The sequence below is a fragment of the Apium graveolens genome, chromosome 5 (assembly GCF_009905375.1).
Source record: "Apium graveolens cultivar Ventura chromosome 5, ASM990537v1, whole genome shotgun sequence".
NCBI lineage: Eukaryota > Viridiplantae > Streptophyta > Magnoliopsida > Apiales > Apiaceae > Apium > Apium graveolens.
In genome coordinates this window covers 186,639,461-186,662,478 of record NC_133651.1, presented here as the reverse complement: position 1 = coordinate 186,662,478, position 23,018 = coordinate 186,639,461, and positions in this window count along the sequence as shown.

The window sequence follows — 23,018 nt, the reverse complement described above, 5'->3', positions numbered from 1 at the left end:
CTGGCAAATGGACATGAAAACGGCCTTCCTCAGTGGGAAACTTGAAGAGGAAGTGTATATGACACAGCCAGAGGGTTTTCTTTCTAAGGAAAATGAACACCTAGTGTGTAAGCTACTGCGAACCATATATTGTTTAAAGCAAGCTTCTCATAGATGGAACATCCGTTTTGATGAGACAATCAAAGAGTTTGGTTTTATCAAAAACATAGATGAACCATGTGTCTACAAGAAGGTTAGTGGGAGCACGGTAACATTTCTTGTATTGTATGTGGATGACATACTTCTTATAGGAAATGATATACCGATGCTGCAATCAGTCAAAGTGTGGCTATCGAAGAACTTCACTATGAAGGACTTGGGAGAAGCATCCTACATTCTCGATATGAAGATCTATAGAGATAGATCTAGAAGAATGATAGGTCTTACCCAGGGTACATACATCCAGAAAGTGCTTAAAAGGTTTAGCATGGAAAACTCCAAAAGAGGTCTCATACCGATGAGCCATGGAGTGTCCCTTTCCGAAAAAATGTCTCCTAAGACACCTGAGGAAAGAGAGCGTATGAGTAAGATTCCTTATGCTTCAGCAATAGGATCTATCATGTACGCGATGTTGTGTACAAGGCCTGATGTTGCTTATTCAATAAGTATGATGAGCAGATATCAGTCCAATCCAGGTGAAGACCACTGGAAAGCAGTGAAAAACATCCTTAAGTACTTGCGAAGTACTCAGGACATTTTTCTTGTTTTTGGCGATGAATCTGATCTGAAAATAGAGGGTTATACTGACTCTAGTTTTCAATCAGAGAGTGATAGCAAATCCATGTCAGGGTACGTGTTTACTCTAAACGGTGGTGCGATAAGTTGGAAGAGTTCTAAACAGTCAACAACGGCTGACTCCACAACGGAAGCAGAATATATAGCTGCAAGTGAGGCTGTAAAAGAAGCCGTTTGGATGAGGAAATTTGTTTCTGAGTTGGGAGTTGTTCCTAGCATTGAGGAGCTTATTGTGTTGTATTGTGATAACAACGCAGCAATAGCACAAGCCAAGGAACCTAGGTCTCATAAAAATTCCAAACATGTTTTGCGACGCTTTCATTTGATTAGCGAAATCATTGGAAGAGGAGATGTCAAGATCGAGAGAGTTGACACACATAACAACATAGCAGACCCACTCACAAAGCCACTTTCTTAGAGTCACTTTGATCGTCATAAAGACAGAATGGGTATTAGATACCAAAGTGATTGGCTTTAGTACAAGTGGAAGATTGAAAGAGATATGTCCTAAGTCCAATCATGTATGAGGATTTAGGAAAAACTTTTTGTAATAACCCCAATTTTTAGAATTTTTTTTTGAACACGGATGAATAGTAACTTTTGCTGATGATGCTGATTAAGGAAAATTATCAGAACACGCTATATAGGAGTACTGTTATGGAAATTCTAAGATCGTATTAGTACCCCATAAAGTAAATAAGTGTATGTAAAGATAGTCAGAATCCAAATTCGAACACATTGATTTTTCCCAAAAATCCACCAGATACCGAAAGAATTGGGTATAAGGTAACATGATTAAAAGGATTTAAATTCAAGGATTATAAGAGAGGATCGTAAAAGGAATATAAATTATTAAGAAGGGTTTAGGGGAACCCAAGTAATAAGATCTCGGGTATGATCTCTCAAACGATAAACGAGAATGAAAGTTAAGCGAAGCGTAAAACAAATAAGGGACCAAGAGACAAGCTTGTACAAGAAGCCAAGGATTGTGACATCATCAAACCATAAGGAAGAGACATGTGGCAAATGGATGACATATACATGGTGATAAAAGCATGATAAATGGAGGGATTGTTGGTTGATTACAAGCCACACAAATTTTACCATGGTTAAAAGGTAATTAAGCAAAACAAAAGGAAACAACCAAGCAAAACAAATCAAAAACGCAAAACACAAATTAGAAGTTGACTTTTGCTATCCAAGAACAAAAGCTCTCGGCCAAAACCAGAGCAGCAACTTCAAACTATCATATCTCCTTAAATACTCACTCAAATAGTATGTTCTATAGCTCTTTGGAAAGGTATTGAGATGGCTTACAACTGTTCTTCACAAGTCGCATCCAAATAAGCATGGTAAGACCCTTGTTTTGACAGTTCTTTCAATCTGACTTTTAGAAACTTCAAAACCTAACTTTGTGTTCTTGATTTCTTTGGAAAGATCAAGCTTGTAGGAGGTTCCCTAAGACTTCCTAGCTACTCTAATCACTCCAAGGAAGGTATAACACCTCCAAACCCTAGCTTTACTTTGAGTATTACGATGGTTTTGATGGTTATAGTAAATGAGAAGCATGATGCTTGTGTGTTTAGAGTTTGGATTGGATTTGTAGTGATTTGGATGTTGAAGTCTTGTTTATAGTTAATGAAACTTAAGTATAGCTAGTAGTTCATGTGTGGGGTTTTATAAATTGTAAAATCTTGAGGTTTGGGGACTGATGTAGTAAGGTTTGGATGAGGGTTGGTTGTATTGTTGGTTGTGAGTTGAATGGTGGTTGTTTTGAGTAGTTTAAAACTTGGTAATCGCCTAAATATAGTCGTCATAATGCCCAATTTCATACAACTTCTTGTTCTTAGTGTTCGGGACAGAGATCTAACTATTGAATCTGTGACTTTGCCATGTTTAGGTAGATTATGTCGTAAGCTTCGTTTTGATATGTGGTTCTCTTGAATCCGATGTACGGTTTAGGAGAAATGACCGTTTTAAGTAACGGCGTTTCGTGAACGAACCATTATCCCTCGCCTTACTTTGAAACCTTGGTTAAGGCCCTTAAATGACTAATTGGAGTATGAAACAATTATGTAAAGTGGACTAGGCAGTTGGTAGGGTATTCGCGAAAGCGTCGCCTTAAAATTCGTAACGGTTAATTTATTAAAAATGGTGGAGCCGAGGGTACTCGAACGACTTATGTGATTTGTTAAGCGTAGAAATGACCATAAGCAAACATAAGGGTTCAATTGGTTAAAGTCTAGTTTCTTAAGCGACCGTGGTTTAATTCCGGCTTATGTTGTTGTTCATAGGTTACCGGACCCACTCTAAGCTTAAGTCTACCCCGGAGCACTCAGGCAAGTTTTCTACCCGTTATACTGTTGTTGTGATGTATACATATGTATATGCATTATCTTGTGATAGATGCATGATGGTTAATTAACAAATCTTGTGATATATTGGAGCATGTGATATGGTATATATGCATGTCTGTCTCATAATCTTGATATATATCTGTTGATTCAAAGGCTTATTAGTTGCATAATACCTATGCTAGAGATAAGCAATAATTGCGTATACCCTTAATATAGGGGACCCAAAGGTGAATATTTTCTAAAACTGGGAGTCGATGTTCCCGAGTATATTATATATATTTATATATATATATAGATATAGTTTTCAAAACTATTAATCGAATAAGGTTTATTCGATAACTTTATTTTTATTAATGAATATTATTTTTGAATATTCATTCGAGGACATATGACTCCGTTTATTTTATTTAATGAATATTATTTTTGAATATTCATTCGAGGACTTATGACTCCGCTTATTTACTAAATAATATTCTTTATTTTATTAAAAAATAATGTTTCGATAATCAAACTTATGTTCGATTATTCAAATAAAGATCATACTTTCGTATAAGTATATCTTTGGTTATTTATTATTCATTTCAAGTATGAGTTTTAAAACTCCTACCTTGATTATTTTTATAAGGATCACCCTTATGGGAATATTATTTAAATGATAATATTCAGATACTTTCTAACATATCGGGACTGATTTATTTTATTAAATCAGCGTTACTCTAAACATTCTTTAAAATGTTTTCGAGTCTTCAAAATGATTTTAAAAGTTAAAGCGGATCCCAAAACTCATTTTTATATTTAAGATCCTCCTTTCGAAGGGGATTTAAATACTCGCTCAAAACCTGAGGGATCCGGCTCTGTGGTGTGTTTTATATTCGCAACAAGGTTGCTATTTTGATAAAAGAGTTTTTGATTACTTACCCAACACTCGGGAAGTAAAATTCTTGGAACAAATTAATCCATTAACAGGCATCGCCTGGGAAATATCGGTGAGTTTTCCTTTCCAACTAGATACGACTTCTTGGTGAAGCCGTATCAACAAGTTTCTACTTGGGGAAAGGGGGGACGAGCTTTACGTTTCAGAGTCATGGATTTCATCTGAACTAGGAGTGGTGTAAGTGGTCGAGTGGCGCCGGCCCAGCCTTATTATATTGGCCCAAATGGCCCGGAAGTTCCGCTAAGACGGTCCATTCCTTAGGAGTCCAGTGTTCGGTTGACAAGTAAATCCGACAGGTTCTCCTTTACATGTAGAAAATGGTGGGGTTGTACTACTGCGACTGATCATTGTAAGTGGTCTTCCTGGCGCGACAAACTCCCGTAATGAGTTCATCATCCAGTTTGGATATTTCTGCAACACTACCCGGAGCATTCGATCGAAAGGCTAAGGATGGGTTATTGCTGAGATATTGACAGGGTCAAACGGTTATAATGATGTTTCCCTCAAATGAAGTATCTCGTAACTTCATTTCTTTTAAATAACATTTCAAGGATGAATTTATTCAAGTCTTATCTTGTAGTCTCATCTATGTGATGAACTTTCGAAACTGTCTATACCTTGAACGGTGGTGGTTCATGTAGTATTCGGAAAAGATATAAGTATATTGGAGTATCTTGTAACTTCATCTTTTTAACTTAAATCCAGTTAATGATTATCCTATGAATTACAAAGATTTTCAGAAAAACGTTGAGACAAGTTTAGATATATGTGATCACCTTGCAACGATATTTTTATACAGTTATAAACTGGAACTCTGTGTATATTATACATGTCAGAGGATTTCAAAGATTGTGAAAAGTATATATGTATATATTTACTGAATATTTTGCGACTTGGTCGCATTAAGATATCAACTTGGTTCATTTCTTCTTGACCAAGACTTTCATGAGTACTATGAGAATGCTCATATATTGTTAATTATTATACATATTATTTCGGTGGGCTTGTTGCTCACCCTTGCTTTCTTCTTTCATCACACAATAATAGATAGAAAAGATGAACAGGACCAAGCTTCCAATTCGCAAGCGGTTAGGAAACGTTCCGCAGTTTTCTGGAAGCTTTGATGCCGTCGTAGCTGTGGTAGGAACTACCAATAGGCTAGGCTTTCAACTATTGATGAACCGGAATTATGTATATTATGAACTGTAATAATGGCAAAGAATATGTAAATTATTCAGAAACCCTTTTGAGGTGAAATGGTTTATAATTATGGAATAAAATGACTTGTGTTATTTTTGGGTATTCATCTCTGAGACTATAACTTGTGGTGTGTGTATATTGTGGGGTCACAGTACGCAGTAGTTGGTTGATTATTAAGATTAAGTATTATTAAGGGAAATGGAACTTGTGACAACTCGGATCCCCGACCCCGGATTTTGGGGTGTTACAGAAATGGTATCAGAGCTAAGCATTATAAACCTCAGAGATGATATGACGTTAAAATAATAAGTTCACCAAGATAATAAGAACTCTTGCCAAGTTCATAGTCGGACTACCTAACATAGTACTGACAGTTAAAACCCTTATGGGAACCCTTATAAATATCGTGATAAAAGCGTAGTTCGTTATCGTATATGGTAGCGGGACTCCGAACCCTGAGGTTGAGGAACAACAACGCGATGGTGTTTTATTACTTATTGGAGATCAGATTATGGATCCGATAGAGCGTCCTAACGCGGGACCAGATGAGGTTTATATTGAGGATATAGCGGTTGAGGATGTGGTCCTAGAAGGGATTGTTGCTGAGAAGAATCTGATAGAGGATCCTGACAAGAATGAATAAAGGACCACTGAGGAATTGATGACTATGGTTAGGGTGACTATCAGAGGTAGGATTGGCCGGTTACTACCGGAGGTTCGTTCAAGTTCATAAAATAGTAGCCCCTTTAACGCGCTTACTCGTAAGACTGAGAAGTTCGAATGGATAGAGAAATACGAGAACAACTTTCAAGAACTGAAGCAAAGATTGGTGACGGCCCCTATGATGGAGTTGCCGGATGGAAAAGGAGATTTTGTGATCTGTAGTGACGCTTCGCATAAGGAATTAGGGTGCTTCTTATACAGCACAACAAGGTAATCGCGTACGCGTCAAGACAATTACGGGAATATAAAATTCGATATCCCCACCCATGAGCTTGGGCTCGTGGTAATAGTTTTTCCCTAAAGATTGGAGGCACTACTTGTATGGAGAGAAGTACAAGATTTACACAAACCATAGGAGCTCTAGTACATTTTTACGTAGAAAGAGCTCAACATACGCCAGAGGAGGCGGTTAGAGCTAATCAAGAATTATAATTGGGAGATTCTTTATCATTCGGGGAAAGCCAATGTGGTGGCTGATGCCCTTAGTAAAAAGGAGAGACTCAAAATGATAATGTCTTTGGGAGAGTTTATAAGAGATTTTGAGAAAATGGAAATAGAAGTGAAGGTAACCGGAGCCGGTACCGAAAAGCTGTTTGAGATTGCAACACAACCCGAATTATTGGAAAAGAACATATTGTGCCAGAAAAAGTGATGAATGAAGGCAGAGAGCCAACAAATAGATAAGAGATTAATACCGAGAAAGATGATAAGGGAATAATGAGGTATTCCTACAGAATTTGGGTTCCAAATGTTCAAGAGCTTAAAGATGAGATCTTAGATGAAAGCTAGTTTGAGGAATAAGATTTAGAGCAAACCCTGAACGTGATAGTCAGGGAGGTCACCATCAAGATAGAAGGAACCCATAACATAATGAAATGGAAAATGAGGATTTAAAACATGTAGGATGACCCCGATTATGGAGAGGAGGAGGGAATGTTCAGACTAAGGAAACAGAAGTCGAGTAAGGAAAGGAGACCCGAGACGATACTCCTATACGATAATTTATGGACCTTTCTAGACAGAACTTAGACTATTATCCCCAACCACCACCCTGAGGAAACAATGCGGTGAGAAATTCTTTCAGGACCTTTAAGTCACTAAGCTCTCAGAGTTCCAAGGAACAAGTCGACCCAGTCGAGGCAAGAGCCTGGCTAAAGGAAATATAGGAATCATTTGAGATTCTAAATGATTGACGAATCACAAAAGACTGTTTTTGTCAGTTACCCTCCTAAGAGAGAGGCCACCCACTGGTGAAAGGCCAAGGAAGGCACGGAGCAAGAGATTATAATAAACTGATTTAAGTTCAGTCAATTATTTTCAGGAAACTACTTCCCAAGGTTATGGAGATAGTGTAAAAGCTTTAGAGCCAGAATAAAGGCAGACGAATATGATGAATTATGAATCTAAGTTATAAAAGTTGTCAAGATTTGTTCTGAGGACACGAATCCAGAATGACGGGATGTTTGAAATCAATGCTTATGTTGTGTTGGTTCATGAAATAATGATAAGAGAAAGGAAAATAAATAGAAACTGAAGTGGAAAGGAATATAAAGGCAATAGAGTTTGAAAAATGATAAGGGAGTTGGGCATGAGGAAACCCTAAAGACTCGTAGCAATAGAAATAGAAAAGTATGTAATTGTCAGGATGAGGGTGATTCACCATGAGTTAAAATTGATGGTTGAAGGCATAAGAGATACATATATTGTACCCCCTTTAAGTTGGGAGAATTCGAGGAAACCTTGAGATAGTTCGAAGGATAAACAATGAGACGCGGATAGACTGAGGAGACAAGAAAGTAAGAAATTAGGAAAATTGGATGAAGGAAGTGACCTTCAAGAATGTGAAGTGTAAGACCGGGGGCATGATACCCAGAAAGGGAGACACCAGGTATGAAAGACATCCCAACATTGAGATGACCGTTGAGATAAACAACAAAAGTAAATAAGGATTTATTAAGAAGAAGTTCACGTTGAACATGACCAATATCTTCCAGGACATCCCTGTTGTCATTACCAAACTAGGAAATAAAAGCGGGTAACCATTGTTATCTTTTGAAGGCCATATGTGTTGACCCCAGTTTGAATAAGGATGCTATTGTGAAATTGGTATAGACTATCTGGGTGGGAATGATTGAATAAGATAATATATCAAGGATATATGACTTGATTTATCCATGGAAGGATGCAAGTACCTTTTTAAAGGTGGAATTAAGGATATAACTTTGATAACTTGAGATGAACCCTAGGGGAATGCAAAAAGGTTGGCATTTCACCCTTAATAGGGACAATATGAGTTTTGATAGTATGGAATGAAGGATTAAGGCAACAACAATCTTTAAAGATCAGTGGAGAAAGTTTTCAGAACTCTATAGACAATGATTCTAGTATTAGTAGATGGTATCTTGATATGCCCTATACCTAGGGTGTACATGATGAAGGATTTAAGGATAAGCTTAGAGGTTTTACAAGGAGAAAGGTAATATTCAAAGTTCTCAAGAATATAAATTTTGAGAAAAAAAAATATGACGCAATAATAATAATGCCAGGTGGGCACGTGTTAAACCATAAGAAGTATAGATTGAACCAATGAAGGTCAGAATTGTTAAAGCAAGAAGGGCCCAAGATAAAAGACGTCCTAAGTACGATCGAGAGTCAGCCATGATAATGTTTACATTTAAAGACTAAGGCAGTGACTTATGGAAAAATGGTGATTTTTTTACCACAAGGACTTAAGAAAAGAATTTTCACATAAGCAGTGATTTAAAATGAGGTAGAAAATTTAGTGAAGGTGGTTAAAATGACATTGATTGTAAGGAAATATTACTATCAGAAAAGGCCAAAGAGGTGGCCGACACTTTAAGTGTAAGAAGACAATTATCGGTGCTCGTGCCAGAGGAATACAGTGATAATGGTTAAAGCCGTGAAGATTGTATTATGGTTTGAAAGATTGACATTCCTTCTGATGATTGTGCGATACTCAACCGTGATAGTAGTTTGGTAAATATTTAATTTATGAAATCTCCGTGAGTGGGATATCTATCTTATAAGGTCATATCTTGAGATAAGCCATGACCATGTTACGAAAGGACTAAATGAACCTTTGAGTTTCATGTCTCCTAATAAAGACATATAGTTAATAATGGTATTAACATGCTATCGTTGCTTTTATTGAAATTCTTCTGCAATTTTATCTGCTTCATGTCATATGTACGCCAAGTTCAGGAGTGTTCTTCATGAATCATGGAATGGTGATTATGTTGCCTCCTTAGAAGAATTCGATACGACATGTATGGAATCCGTTTGGTTAGCTATTAAAATTTCATAGAAAATGAATGACTACAGTAGGTCAGTGGTGGACCATAGTATTGCAACAATGATTCTGCAAGTAATGAGCCGATTACAGCCGTGAGAGTTGTATTGGAATGGATGTTGAGATTGAGTACCCCTAATGGGGTCGTGTTGATATATAAGTTATCATTGATAGACTACCTAGTGGAGTATTTACATATTATATATTTATTCCCTCTTATGAATAGAGAGTCGTATTACTATATGAGGAAGGTTGCAGTGCAAGCATAGAATTCTAGTAACAATGATGTCTAAAATGAAATCCCTTATTCGAGTTTCGATGTCGAGGGAGTTTCAAAAGTGAGTGTTTATGAGCTCGAGTAAGAGCATGAATCCATGGAATGATGGACGGAATAGTAAATATTCTTGCACGTGAAATGCGATGCTATAATACTTGATGTTGATATATATATACACATATGTTTTGTTCTCCTATGACAAACCTCTATAGTTCAGAGGTAGATTCCAAGCCAGATATTTGTTACAGTATTTTTTCATATACAATTCTCTTCAATTAGTTCTTGTCTCTCCTTTTCATTTTGTATAAGCTGAGAAGAACAACCCTTCCAGAAGGGGAGGTATTGCCGAATGACTATCTATCTGTGTGATAGAAGCCTAGTAGGATACCACATGTTGTTTAATTGCTTGTCAAGTACTAAAGGCTGGCCACCTTCTGTACTAACTATGCAATAGAACAAGTGTTCATGATCATAGTGATCTCTCAATAAAATCTTTTACTTCTATACGATAGATCAAGCTTTCGAAGATAGAAGCAGCTAAAGGAAGTAGTATTAGTGCGGTGGTATTTCGAATCCAACGCGTTCATGATACTAAGGTTGACGCGGTTATTAAAAGGTTATAGAATACTAACGAGCAAAAGTGTAACCAGTATAGTATTATGTACGGAAGATAGTAATGACTACGAACAAGAAAAGAAGGAGTATTGAGAAGCAAAAGCTATAGTGCTAGAAGCTATTATGAGAGTCTGTGTAATAGACTTGAAAGATTTGGAATGATCATTTATCACGGATTGAGTTTTCTTACGATAATAGATCATATGTAATTATCGAGATGTCGCCTTATAAGATCCTTGAGGGAAGACAATGTCGATCTCCCTTATGTTAGGATGAAGATTGTAGAGCGCAAGATGCTCAGACCCGCAGTAGTCCAAAGGATCAAGGATATAATAGATCTAATCAGAGGACGACTGGTAGTAGCCCAAGATGGACATAAGAAGTATGTTGATTTGACATGAAAGGACAAAGAATAGGAAGTAGGGGACCTAGTGTTGTTATAGGTATTCCCTTGGAAAGGACGGATGAGGTTCGGAAAGAAAGGAAAACTAAACCCACAAATTGTTGACCCTTGGATATATTAAGACGTATTGGGAAGTTAGCATATGAGCTATCCCTACCCCCGAACATGTAGCAAGTTCATAACGTGTTCCACGTATCAATGTTAAGGAAGTATAATTCGGATGCCAGACAAATAGGGGCATATGAGCGCATAGGCATGCAACCAGACGTAACCTATATGGAGCAACCAGAAAGGGTTATAGATCGCAAAGGAACAAGTGCTTAGGAGAAGGGTTATCAAACTAGACAGAGTTTGGTGGTAGAACCACAATGTGGGAAAATTTACTTGAGACTTAGAAAGTGCAATGCTAAGAGAGCATCCCTATTCATTTTCTATCTGATTCCGGGACGGAATCCTTTTAAGGAGGGGAGACTATAATAACCCCAGTTTTTAGATTTTTTTTTTTGAACACGGATGAATAGTAACTTTTGCTGATGATGCTGATTAAAGAAAATTATCATAACATGCTATATAGGAGTACTGTTATGGAAATTCTAAGATCGTATTAGTACTCCATAAAGTAAATAAGTGTATGTAAAGATCGTCAGAATCCAAATTCGAACGCATTGTTTTTTCCCAAAAATCCACCAGATACCGAAAGAATTGGGTATAAGGTAACATGATTAAAAGGATTTAAATTCAAGGATTATAAGAGAGGATCATAAAAGGAATATAAATTATTAAGAAGGGTTTAGGGGAACCCAAGTAATAAGATCTCGGGTATGATCTCTCAAACGATAAACGAGAACGAAAGTTAAGCGAACCGTAAAACAAATAAGGGACCAAGAGACAAGTTTGTACAAGAAGCCAAGGATTGTGACATCATCAAACCACAAGGAAGAGACATGTGGCAAATGGATGACATATACATGGTGACAAAAGCATGACAAATGGAGGGATTGTTGGTTGATTACAAGCCACACAAATTTTACCATGGTTAAAAGGTAATTAAGCAAAATAAAAGGAAACAACCAAGCAAAACAAATCAAAAACACAAAACACAAATTAGAAGTTGACTTTTGCTATCCAAGAACAAAAGCTCTCGGCCAAAACCAGAGCAGCAACTTCAAACTACCATATCTCCTTAAATACTCACTCAAATAGTATGTTCTATAGCTCTTTGGAAAGGTATTGAGATGGCTTACAACTGTTCTTCACAAGTCTCGTCCAAATAAGCATGGTAAGACCCTTGTTTTGACAGTTCTTTCAATCTGACTTTTAGAAACTTCAAAACCTAATTTTGTGTTCTTGATTTCTTTGGAAAGATCAAGCTTGTAGGAGGTTCCCTAAGACTTCCTAGCTAGTCTAATCACTCCAAGGAAGGTATAACACCTCCAAACCCTAGCTTTACTTTGAGTATTACGATGGTTTTGATGGTTATAGTAAATGAGAAGCATGATGCTTGTGTGTTTAGAGTTTGGATTGGATTTGTAGTGATTTGGATGTTGAAATCTTGTTTATAGTTAATGAAACTTAAGTATAGCTAGTAGTTCATGTGTGGGGTTGTATAAATTGTAAAATCTTGAGGTTTGGGGACTGATGTAGTAAGGTTTGGATGAGGGTTGGTTGTATTGTTGGTTGTGAGTTGAATGGTGGTTGTTTTGAGTAGTTTAAAACTTGGTAATCGCGTAAATATAGTCGTTGTAATGCCCAATTTCATACAACTGCTTGTTCTTAGTGTTCGGGACAGAGATCTAACTATTGAATCTGTGACTTTGCCATTTTTAGGTAGATTATGTCGTAAGCTTCGTTTTGATATGTGGTTCGCTTGAATCCGATGTACGGTTTAGGAGAAATGACCGTTTTAAGTAACGGCATTTCGTGAACGAACCATTACCCCTCGCCTTACTTTGAAACCTTGGTTAAGGCCCTTAAATGACTAATTGGAGTATGAAACAATTATGTAAAGTGGACTAGGCAGTTGGTAGGGTATTCGCGAAAGCGTCGCCTTAAAATTCGTAACGGTTAATTTATTAAAAATGGTGGAGCCGAGGGTACTCGAACGACTTATGTGACTTTTTAAGCGTAGAAATGACCATAAGCAAACGTAAGGGTTCAATTGGTTAAAGTCTAGTTTCTTAAGCGATCGTGGTTTAATTCCGGCTTATGTTGTTGTTCATAGGTTACCGGACCCACTCTAAGCTTAAGTCTACCCCGGAGCACTCAGGCAAGTTTTCTACCCGTTATACTGTTGTTGTGATGTATACATATGTATATGCATTATCTTGTGATAGATGCATGATGGTTAATTAACAAATCTTGTGATATATTGGAGCATGTGATATGGTATATATGCATGTCTGTTTCGTAATCTTGATATATATCTGTTGATTCAAAGGCTTATTAGTTGCATAATACCTATGCTAGAGATAAGCAATAATTGTGTATACCCTTAGTATAGGGGACCCAAAGGTGAACATTTTCTAAAACCGGGAGTCGATGTTCCCGAGTATATTATATATATTTATATATATAGATAGATATAGTTTTCAAAACTATTAATCGAATAAGGTTTATTCGATAACTTTATTTTTATTAATGAATATTATTTTTGAATATTCATTCGAGGACATATGACTCCGTTTATTTTATTTAATGAATATTATTTTTGAATATTCATTCGAGGACTTATGACTCCGCTTATTTACTAAATAATATTCTTTATTTTATTAAAAAATAATGTTTGGATTATCAAACTTATTTTCGATTATTCAAATAAAGATCATACTTTCGTATAAGTATATCTTTGGTTATTTATTATTCATTTCAAGTATGAGTTTTAAAACTCCTACCTTGATTATTTTTATAAGGATCACCCTTATGGGAATATTATTTAAATGATAATATTCAGATACTTTCTAACATATCGGGACTGATTTATTTTATTAAATCAGCGTTACTCTAAACATTCTTTAAAATGTTTTCGAGTCTTCAAAATGATTTTAAAAGTTAGGGCGGATCCCAAAACTCATTTTTATATTTAAGATCCTCCTTTCGAAGGGGATTTAAATACTCGCTCAAAACCTGAGGGATCCGGCTCTGTGGTGTGTTTTATATTTGCAACAAGGTTGCTATTTTGACAGGCATCGCCTGGGAAATATCGGTGAGTTTTCCTTTCTAACTAGATACGACTTCTTGGTGGAGCCGTATCAACAAGTTTCTACTTGGGGAAAGGGGGACGAGCTTTACGTTTCAGAGTCATGGATTTCATCTGAACTAGGAGTGGCGTAAGTGGTCGAGTGGCGCCGGCCCAGCCTTATTATATTGGCCCAAATGGCCCGGAAGTTCCGCTAAGACGGTCCATTCCTTAGGAGTCCAGTGTTCGGTTGACAAGTAAATCCGACAGGTTCTCCTCTACATGTAGAAAATGGTGGGGTTGTACTACTGCGACTGATCATCGTAAGTGGTCTTCCTGGTGCGACAAACTCCCGTAATGAGTTCATCATCCAGTTTGGATATTTCTGCAACACTACCCGGAGCATTTGATCGAAAGGCTAAGGATGGGTGATTGCTGAGATATTGATAGGGTCAAATGGTTATAATGATGTTTCCCTCAAATGAAGTATCTCGTAACTTCATTTCTTTTAAATAACATTTCAAGGATGAATTTATTCAAGTCTTATCTTGTAGTCTCATCTATGTGATGAACTTTCGAAACTGTCTATACCTTGAACGGTGGTGGTTCATGTAGTATTCGGAAAAGATATAAGTATATTGGAGTATCTTGTAACTTCATCTTTTCAACTTAAAACCAGTTAATGATTATCTTATGAATTACAAAGATTTTCAGAAAAACATTGAGACAAGTTTAGATATATGAGATCACCTTGCAACGATATTTTTATACAGTTATAAACCGGAACTCTGTGTATATTATACATGTTAGAGGATTTCAAAGATTGTGAAAAGTATATATGTATATATATACTGAATATTTTGCGACTTGGTCGCGTTAAGATATCAACTTGGTTCATTTTTTCTTGACCAAGACTTTCATGAGTACTATGAGAATCCTCATATATTGTTAATTATTATACATATTATTTCGGTGGGCTTGTTGCTCACCCTTGCTTTCTTCTTTCATCACACAATAACAGATAGAAAAGATGAACATGACCAAGCTTCCAATTCGCAAGCGGTTAGAAAACGTTCCGCAGTTTTCTGGAAGCTTTGATGTCGTCGTAGCTTTGGTAGGAACTACCAATAGGCTAGGCTTTCAACTATTGATGAACCGCAATTATGTATATTATGAATTGTAATAATGGCAAAGAATATGTAAATTATTCAGAAACCCTTTTGAGGTGAAATGGTTTATAATTATGGAATAAAATGACTTGTGTTATTTTTGGGTATTCATCTCTGAGACTATAACTTGTGGTGTGTGTGTATATTGTGGGTTCACAGTACGCAGTAGTTGGTTGATTATTAAGATTAAGTATTATTAAGGGAAATGGAACTCATGACAACCCGGATCCCCGACCCCGGATTTTGGGGTGTTACACTTTTTATGTAATCTGTTTTGATTTCATTGATAATAATAAAGACTTGTTTTGTTTTTATTACGGGCTCTATCTATTTAAGTGTTTAAATAAGATATACCATAGTTTAGAGTAAAGCTTTTTATGGATTATGATGAGATCATAATAGTGAGACCTAAAAGATGATAACTCTAAACTTAAATAGTTCCTGGTCATAGGATTACTAACTGGTAATTAATAATCCGCAAAGATCGGTACATACTATACTTGCTTCATTATGAAGGATGTATGTTCTCATAGATATTTGTGTGGTGATACTATAGCTAGTATGTAGGTGCTTATTATAGAATAAGTTCACTGAACATGACTCGTACAGCTGAACAACTGATGGAGTTCACTCACGTGTCAGCAGTTGTTCACATAGTGATAGTTGTACAAGTATCCTTAGACTTGAGGTCATCATAGTCATCTTGTGTACACTGAACTATGCTTTGGTTTAGTTCTTAGTCTCCAGGGACAATTATTAGGGCTCTACTGGGTATAGGAATTTGTACACGAAGATAGTGTACGATCAATAAAGGATCTACCCCTTCCAGTGAAGGAAGAGAATGTTCATAGCTGATCCACTTATGCTAGTTCAGGAATCTCTGGCCAGAGTGAATGAAATTAGAAAGGAGTTTCTAATTTACATAGAACTGAGCATAGTGAATGGGAAAGTAAATGATTAAATTAGATAGGCTTGACACAAGATCCATGCCTTGTATTTAATCAGGACATTGGAGGGTAGAAGGAGTTAATTGTACGGTAACTATTCACTGAATAGGTTCTTGGTATTCTAAGCAGTGAATTTATATTATCCGGATAGTCACGATATGTTGAGAAGCATCACTCACGATGTAGAATAAATATAATTAATCAGTTAATTATATTTAGTGAATTTTAGTATTCATGTAAATAATTAATAAAAGTTTATTATTAATTATTTCTACTACCGGCATAATATTGAACCTACAGGGTCACACCATAAAAGAATATTTTCTTTAATGAAATAATGAGAGAGAGAATTATTTTTCTAAATAGTTAAGAAAAAGAAATAATGATTAAAATAGTTTTAATTATTATTAAAGCATTTTATGAAGATAAAATGTGGGGGTTAATATATATTAAGATATATTATAAAACCCTAGGAGAGTCCTATAAATAGAATGAGATGGATGGCTCATAACACACACAATTTTCGTTTTGTGAAAACCCTAGCCTCCATCTTCTTCTTCTCTCTCTCTCTCCCAAAACTCCATTTTTATAAAAAACTTAGTTTTATAAAAGGTTCATCGAAGCGGATCGTTCTTGGTGGATACCGGTAGAGTGCTTCACACATTGAGGAGCAACTGCTAGCACTCCAAGTTTTATAAAGCTTTGATTCACGAGGTATGATTTCGATTCCTCAGTTTTTCCATTTTATATGTTTTTCTATATATGCGGCATATGGTTTTTACGGAATAATTGTTATTTCACACTTCCGCTCATCCGTAAATTCCTTCACTTAACCACATAACTCCCCATTTCTCATGGTCCATAGTTATCTCAACAACCAATGGCGAAATAAACAGAACAATTAGTTATTCGCTAATCTCAATTCAAAGCTTCACTGTATAGAGTAAGTTGTAGCGAAATTTAAAAACATTTAACTATTCTGAACTTAGAATATTTTAGAAATTGAATAATAGAGTCAAAATAACCATCACTTGAACGATAAGTGAAAGATATTTGCAGAATAAAATTTATAATAGTATCACTTGAACAATAAGTGAAGGTATGTATACTTGCATAATATAATTTGAAATAAATGTCACTTGAACGATAAGTGAAGTTAGGGGTACTTTCCTGGTATGCTTGATAACTTCTTACTATTACTCTGGCTTATACTTGCTGGTTACTATCTCCGTCTAACACTTGACCACACTCATTGCTACTCGATTCTATAAACAAAAGGACTATCTTACTTGACAGAACCAAACTCAATCGTCGTAACTATACGTCTTGACATCTACCCGATCGTTTATAACTAATCATGGCATTTTAAAATTGTAAACAAATAGCATGCATATCACGTAACACATAATCATGTCATTTATAATATATCACGTAATCATATATTTCATGTAACACATAAGTCAGGTTGTCAAAACATAGGTTTTAGTACGTCAGAATTAAACTCAGGTCAATATTAGTGTTTACCGATCAGATACCGACTCAAAATGACTAAGAATTCGAACGACATTGCAATAAAAGAGAAATTAGGTCTCAAAAGTATTTTTATTGACAGGGTAATATTTTTTTGACTCTGTACATGTTCGTTTCGTATTAAACGGAAAAATGGTTTAATTATTATGAATAAAATAAGAATTAAATAGAATTAAATCAATTAATAATAATATTAATTGACTTTTAAATACCAAAATATAATTTTTAAAAGTTTAAAATAATTTTCAAGAATTATTTGAATTAATTATAAATAATTTATATTTATTTAACTATTTATAAATAAAATTAGTTGATTAAATGAAATAATCAACTAATTAAATTCATAAATAATTAACTAAAATAAATTATAAAAATTTAAATCAAATTGGATTTTTAAAATATATAAAAGAAAATAATTATAGGAATTTAAAATAATTAAGAAAATATTTTTTTTTATATTTAAAATAATATTAAATGATTTTTAGAAATAAAATAAATGATTTTTAGAAATAAAATAAATGATTTTTAGTACAAACAGATTTATAGAAACAGAAACAGGATGTTAGGATTGAAACTGGGTAGGGTAGAAAAGTTAAACGGGTCAACAAGAACGAATCTGGGTCGGGTTCAACACCACCGGATTCTGGAAAATGCCCAGTTTTCGGCGGTGGTTTGACCGGCTCCGGCGAGCTTAGTTTAGGCCACAAATGCTTCTGTTTCTCTGATTTAACAGCGGGGTTCTACACTAAATTACTGCAGCAACTCAGAACCACGAACAACTAAATTAAATCTTCGTCGGAGTAGAAACTCCGATCAAAAAATCAAGAACTCCGACCTGCCGCCATTAAAACCGGTGAGGAGTTTTCCGGTGAAAATCTGTTTCCAAACGTTTCTCAATCAAATTTGACGCTATATATATATATATATATCAAAATCAAGCTCTCAGTTCATACAATCGATCCACATAATCAAAAGTAACAACCAAAACCTCTAAAATTCTGAAAAATGAAAATTAAAAACACAAAAATTCAATAATTCGTTTTTACCCATTACTAAACCAAATCGATTGAAATATATCTAAAATTACTCCTTGTGATGCCAGAAATCATAATTATGTTTTCAATAACAACAAACGGTTAATCAAAATCAAAAACAAAATTTAAGAACAAGAACACCCCCAAAATCGATTTTCATAACTACCTTACCTCAAATCACGATTTTGGTATCAATGAAAAGCTCTTATCACGGGGATGATTTTGACTATTAGAGCGTCCGATTTGGTTTCGTAAATCGATAAAAAAAAGAGATTGAAGTTGAAGAAGAAGATTTCACCCCCAAGAACTTGTTCTTGGTTTTCTTTTATTTTTCTGAAATTTTGTTAAAATAAAATGAATAAAATAATTATGATTAGCTATTTATATTATTACATAAATTAATACACTAAAATAAATTAAGGGTGCTTTTATAACCTAACTATCATAATTAGGGCCAAAAATAATAATTACGGAGGAATAATTTTAAAAACGATAAAATACGAAATTGATGTCAAAATTCCCTAAGAATTGCGAATAATTTAAAAATGCGAAAATACGAGGTATTTGAAATACGAATAATTTTCTAAAAATAGAAACATGAATTTTATGGGCTTTGACGTCCCGGCGGGGTCCCGGTCCGTTCATTTTTGAAAAATAAAATGATACTTAAATTAACAGAAAAACCCGAATACGCATAAAATATATCCAAATGCATATAAACGAGATAAAACAGGTACCTTGATAAAGACGTACTTAAATACGAGTCCAAATTACAGGTCGATTCATATCATTGCAGTTTTAACATATATTAATCAATCAAAAATTTTTCTAGCCTGCACGAAAACACACATAGCATTTAAAACACGTAATATCATGGCAATAAAAATTTTAACTTATATAAACACATAATATATATTTATTTAACATATAACATTCACATAATTTCCCCGGATATTACATCTGGTAGTCCCTTAACAATATGACAAGAATTACAGAAGAGAGGTTGAATGGAATTCTTGAAACTTTTTTTTGAAATAAAAATGTTCTAACTCGAATATATCTATAAGTGTGAATTGATTAGCACAATGCGGAATAGTTACTTAAATAAATCAAAACACAAGTATTTAAAAACAAGAGTCTTTAAAAACTTTCTGGTGGATTTGAATGATTCCACCACAGATATATATTATATATCGAGAGAACCCTGTGTGCAAAATGCTGACAGCTGCTTACAAATATTGAACAACTAAGAGTACAGAGAAATGCTAAGAATTCTGCTTACAAATGTTTCTCTGCTTGTATCTTCGATAATTCCCTAGTTGCTACTTCTTGGTTTATATATGTATCACCAAGATTACAAAGTAATGAGACAGGATAATAAAACAAAAACTATCTAGTCTATTACAATGTTACTTCATTACTCTATTCCAGCATCTTTGAATATCTTCCTAATAGCATGGAAATGGCAATGCTTCTTTGTTCTCACAAACCCAGTTAAATAGGCTCCCACATTCCATTTGCATCCACTTGACGCATGTGACTGTGTTGTCACTATCAACAGATATTTGAATTCTTTATCCGTCGGGTTCATGATCATCCGTCGAGTTATTGATCATCCGTCGGGTTGTTGATCATTCGTCTAATTCATTGTTTGTTCATCCGTCGGGTAGCAATCAGGCATTTGACTTCATTTCACTTATACAGAATTACCAGACATCATCTATGTACAATTAATCAACCTATTCTGCATATCTAATTGAGGTCAATATGACTCAAATACTACTACAGATTCTAAACAATGTGTATGCAGAAATGTGCTACAGACTTATTGTTACATAAGCTACTCACTCGATGGATAACAAGTCATCATCCGTCGGGACTATATTGAGTCATCCGTCGGGACTATAAATCTTATTCATCGAGTGCTACATAATTTCACAAAGTAAAATCTACCAAGGTGTTTTGTTCATGTAAACATCAAGTACACAACATATACACAACAATTTCCCCCAATTTATGTCTACTGGAATTATAGCCATAAATTAAGAGACACTTGATGATAACAAAAAACCTTAAAAATACGACTTTAAAAGAAAGTAGATATTACTGAAAAGTGCTTCAATTAACAAAATATACAAAGTTTTGCTCACAGTCATTTTCAAGATGCTCCTCTAGCCTGAGCAGATTTTTCTAGTTCCTTGAAGGTTTGGATCTCTTTCCAAGCTTTCTGTTATTTTCCTCAATCTGATTTTGGAGCTGCCTGTGGAATTCCAGTTCATCAGATTCTGAGAGATTTAACTTTCCTTGCATTTCCAAAAGAGTCTCATTGCTGGAGATGCTCAATTGGTCTTCTAATCTGAAAAATCTTCTCACTCCTTCGTCATCCATGAACTCCATCAGCCAGTAGGGCCTTAGATGCACTCTTCTCCCTGTGTAGGGGATAATTAGAGTCTTTGGGAGTGCATCTTTAGCTCTAACACTCCTTAGTTCTTCAATCTTCTTCAGTACCAATCTTCTTGAAGTAATATTGAACCCAAAGTTCTTCTTGAAGGATGAATAAACTTTAATCAGTACAGCTTGGCTTTCTTGAAGGATCCTGTGAAGTGGCCACTGAATCTCCTTTCCTCCTTTGTACTTAAACACTAACCTTTCAGGTAGGTTTCTATATGCATCAATTCCTCTCACTTGATCTAGTTCATCTAGATAAAGGTTTAGGTCAGAAAATTCTTAGATGTCACACAAGTACATGTAATCTCCCTTATTGGTTTTAGATTGAGCTTTGACTAGAGATTTGGATTTGAGAGGTGACAACTTCACTTTCTTGACTGCTCTTGACTTTGTTCTCTTTGGCTTGTTAAGAATTGGCAAATAGAAGTCAGGAATTGGTATGTTCTCCCATTCTACTGGTTCATCCTTAGGCATAATAGGTCTACCATGGATGTTCCTGTAAGGATCCACCACTTTGATATCTTCAAATACCACAGAGGGTTTTGATGCTTGAGTTATAGTTGGAGTGGATTCATTGGGAAATTGATTCTCCAATTCTTTATCAACAATGTCTAGTTTCCTTTTAGTTCTTTTAGCCAATTCCTTGATTCTTGGAGATTTCTTCTGTTGTTCAACTTGCTTCTTTGATTCAATAACTTCAGATGGCTGAGAAGGAATTTGTTGTGATGAATTTGCAGCATGTAGCTTGGCCAAGATAGCAAGTTGCTCTTTCTTTTATTTAGTCTTTTTAGCATCCAGAGCAGCTTGCTTCTTTTCCTGCTTCAATCTAGCCTTTTCTTCTCTCTTTGCTTGAACAAATTGAGGATGTCCAGCCACCACACAAATTTCTTTCCCATTCCTGAAAATTTTAGCAATTCTTCTTTTTGAAGCTGAATTAGCTGGATCTTTGTAGAAAGCAATTGATCTTGACAGAAGCTTCTTTTCATCAGGCTTAGGTGTCTCATACACAGTATCCAAAGGGTTCTTCAAAGATGATTTTGAGTATTTTACCCTTGGTTTCAAAATTGTTTCAGCCTTTGGAGATTTGATGCAGGATGGTTGTCCTCTTTCCAGATAGTTCATGCTCATCTCATTGACAATGATTTGCTTGACTTGAGAGTGATGGATGGCTGACTTGACTGGCTCCTTGACAAGTTCAAACTTCTTATGTATTTCGTCATCAATCTTCTCCCAGTTGACTCAACTCAACTTCTCCTTATCAGCTGCTCTTATGTTGGCTGCTGCTGCATTGATCAAATCAATGCTGTCTGTAACTGGTGGCTTTGAGATAGTAATTGAAGGCACAATTATTTTACTGATTTGAATCTGAAGCCTCTTCCCCTCACTTGGTCCTTTCTCCCCCTTTTTGTTATCATCAAGTTGAGTAGAGGAGGAGGTTTGAGCAGCCACCAATTTTTGAAGTAGATCTATTTGTTGGGCTTGATGAAGATGAATGGTTGTTAAAGATGCTTCCATGGCTGACATTCTTGTGTCCAAGGCATCTATCTTATTTACAAGATCAGAATTTTTCCTTAATTGCCTATTGATGTCAAGCATTGTAGCTTCTGGAAGTTTAGAATCTATCTTGTCTGAAATGGCCTTCTTCATCTCCTCAATATCACCCTTCATGGTGTTTACATCCCTAGCATGCTGGAAGCCCTGGATTTGTTGAAGTTGCAGGGAGGCTAGATGTGCCTGAAGGAGCTTCTTGGTACTGGCATTAGTAGTGGTTTGAAGAGCAGTATTTGTCTGATTGATTAGTTGGATCAGGGTGGTCTTGAAGTAGTGCTCATCACAGTGCTTTGAGAATGCCCATGATGGCATAACTGATCTTGAACTTGAGCCTACTTCTCCCCCTATGTCCATTGCCTCATCTTCACTATCCCCACTCCCATCACTAAAGAAATCAGCTGAACCACTAGTCTTATAGTCCACATCACCAGTTGTAGAAGGTAAAGCTGTGATGGCATCCTTAGCTCTCATCATAGACTGTGTGGTATGCACCAAATTCAACATCCTTTCTGCATTATCATTGCCCTGTTCATCTAGAAGTTGATAAGCTGGAACAGGGTGAGTAAATGCC